We start from the raw sequence: 3,386 nt of genomic DNA on the forward strand, positions 1-3,386 counted from the left end.
TTCAACTGAGCACCAAACAAGATGCCGGGCACAGGTTCAAACTTATGAGCTAATATATGTACTGTAAAGCAATCAGTCCAGTGCTGGATGTACTATATAAATGTTACATTTTGCTATTAGTAGTTACATAACACTTATATAGCATGTTTAAATTGTATGTGTAATGTGTATTGTTTAATAATCTCAAATACTCCTTCATACTTGCGTGGGCCTTGTTTTTACATTTTCATTTAAAAGATATAAAAACTGAGACTTGGAATTCAGGACTTGCTCAAAGTCTTTGACGTTTAAGAGTTAAAGCTGGAAGACCCCTCTAGAACCTTCTTTGTCGTTCTGGACTTTAGGGATCCTGCAGTGGCCCAACTAGGTTCCAGTCCTGTCCTCAGCACCCTCACTGGATGTGTGCAATCCAGTGTCCAAGACATCTCATAACTTCTGTGACATTACTTGACAGAGCTGTAGACACAGAAAATGGTACTTAACATATGTTTGTGAACTTTTTTTCTGGCATAATTCAGATGTCGAGGAATGTGTGAGTGGAGAGCTTACAGCTGAAGAGATTGGTCATGAGTAAAGAAATAGTACGTGAATGAGAGGGTTCTTTTGTAGGGTTGGAATTCTCCAGGATAAAAATCTTAGTAAAACAATTCCTCCCCCTACAAATGGGGCTTCTGCAGAAGTTGCTGCCACATGGGACAAGGCTTATGATGCATTGAGAAACTCCATATGTGAGGCGCATAAAACTAATTAATGTGATTCCAGTTTGGGGGCTCATTTGTGTCACCATCAGGGATACCTGCCTGCCTGCCCATCCTCCAAAGTCCTCTGGACATCTCCTGGGAAGCTTCTTTCATAGCACACACCACAGCCATCATTTTACCCTCATTTAACGATTTTGTTCACATTCATCCCTCTGCCTCAGAAGAGAGTCAGAATGACTTAAGGGGTGTGCTCAGTTTTAGGGAGACCCATCTGTGCAAAGAACTGTCTCTGACCCTTTCAAGAATACACACAGCTATCACTACACAATTGTGGGTAAGAAAGGGCTTCCCATGTTACTTTTTTTTTTTTTTGTATTTTTCTGAAGTTGGAAATGGGGATGCAGTCAGACAAGACTCCCGCATGCGCTCGACCTGGATCCACCCGCATGCCCACCAGGGGGTGATGCTCTGCCCCTCTGGGGCATCGCTCTGCCGCAATCAGAGCCATTCTAGCGCCTGAGGCAGAGGCCACAGAGCCATACTCAGAGCCCGGGCAAACTTTGTTCCAATGGAGACTCGGTTGCGGGAGGGGAAGAGAGAGACAGAGAGGAAGGAGAGGGGGAAGGGTGGAGAAGCAGATGGGCGCTTCTCCTGTGTGCCCTGGCCGGGAATTGAACCCGGGACTCCCGCACGCCAGGCCGACACTCTACCACTGAGCCAACCGGCCAGGGCCCCATGTTACTTTTTAAGGTCTTGCATCATTTGAACTTTTTAAATATCTAGCTTACATCACTTCTATACTTTTTAAACTAATTTGTAAAGTGCCTTTAGGTCCATTCTCATCCAAGAGATAAGATACCTTCCTGCTTTCAATGTCTCAGACACAAGCCCTGGCCGGTTGGCTCAGTGGTAGAGCGTTGGCCTGGTGTGCAGGAGTCCAGGTTCGATTCCTGGCCAGGGCACACAGGAGAAGCGCCCATCTGCTTCTCCACCCCTCCCCCTCTCCTCCCTCTCTCTCTCTCTCTCTCTTTCCTCCTCCCGCAGCCAGGGCTCCATTGGAGCAAAGTTGGCCAGGGCACTGAGGATGGCTCTATGGCCTCTGCCTCAGGCGCTAGAATGGCTCTGGTTGCAACAGAGCAACGCCCCCTGGTGGGCATGCCGGGTGGATCCCGGTTGGGCGCATGCGGGAGTCTGACTCCCTCTCCGTTTCCAACTTCAGAAAAATACAAAATAAATAAATAAATAAATAAACAAAGTGTCAGACACAGATGAACAGCAGTGGTAAGCCTTTCTCTACTGGGCAAGATGTGTCCTGACTTCCCACGAGCAGGAAAGCCAAGTCAAGCGTGCAGGCTGAGACCTCTCCTGTGGTGGGCATGTTGTCCTATCTTCTAAGCCCCTCCTTCCCAGCCAGGTATATGGTTGGGGCTGGGGTAAAAGGGTTGGGGGTTGAGGAGGCCTCTTCTTTTCACACGCTGTGAAGTCATTCCCACTTTCCAGCCCTTGGCTGTTTAAGTGATAATGATGTTGAAAAACCATATGCAATATAAATGAGGAGCAGCCAACAGAATCTCTTAAAAATCTCAGAAATGTTCAATAAACATTTGAAGAACGAGAAAATAAATAACATTGAAGAGAATGCAACAGCTCCCTTCTCCTTGTTACTGGAGTTCAGGGTGCATGTGTCTCCTGACAGGTCCCACATCATGAGGGCAGGCCAGTTCTCTCTCAAGGCTCCTGGCAGCGATGCACTCTTCCTTCCCCGTGTCCCTCACACCCTCGCTGGCCAGCTCCTGCCTCCAAGAGCCCTTGGACCTCAACCACTTCTCCATCCTGGCTCCTTTCCTGGAACAGCTGCCCAGAGCTGTTTCCTCTCCTCTGCACATAGGAGCTGCTTTACCAGCTGGCCAGAGCTCTACCAGCCATGCCATATGAGCCAACAAGCTGGAAACTTGAGCTCATCCCCAGCTGGGCCTGGTTGGCCTGGTGGCCAATGGGAAAACCCAAGGCCTCCAAAGGCTCTGGGTAGAGGCAGCTTGATCCCAGCCCCAGGTGCCAGCCGATGCCAGCCTGTCCACTCGACAGAAAAACACACGCTGGCTGCCTGCCCTGGGGTGTTTCCAGAAGAGAAATTTAATCTAATTTACATACTTCTAGGTACATCAATAACCAAAATGTGGCCACTGAAAAAAGTTAAAAGATCGATAAGCTCCCGGTTTCTAGCCAGCCCAGGATTGCAAAATAAAAGGATCCACGTTCCTTATTCTCTACACAAAACGCATTTTTTAAAAAGTGAAAGGTCTAGGGAGCTATACATAGAAAGTAACAGTGAAAAGAGGGAGGATTGGGGTGGAGAAGGAGAGTCCCACCCCAACCCCTCCAGGGCCCGGAGCCCCCCAAGCTCTGGGGGGGCCTGGACATGGCAGGAGGCAGCTGTCAGCTCTGAGCTCTCCCCATCTGGGAAGGCCCCTCTGGGAGGGGGGGGCAGCCAACAAGGATGTCCGTGGCATTGTGGGCTCAGTGGGGGCTCCCAGGCCCTGTGGGCTCGCAGAGGGAGCATGTCCCCCCTGAGCAAGCACCGTGGCATGATGTGGTCATTTGACTCGGGAACTGGGGGGCTGGGGCAGATCCCAGGTCTCACGAGGTGTGTGTGTGCATGTGTGTGCGTGTATGTGTGTGTGTGTC

Source organism: Saccopteryx leptura, chromosome 1 (assembly GCF_036850995.1).
Source record: "Saccopteryx leptura isolate mSacLep1 chromosome 1, mSacLep1_pri_phased_curated, whole genome shotgun sequence".
Classification (NCBI taxonomy): domain Eukaryota; kingdom Metazoa; phylum Chordata; class Mammalia; order Chiroptera; family Emballonuridae; genus Saccopteryx; species Saccopteryx leptura.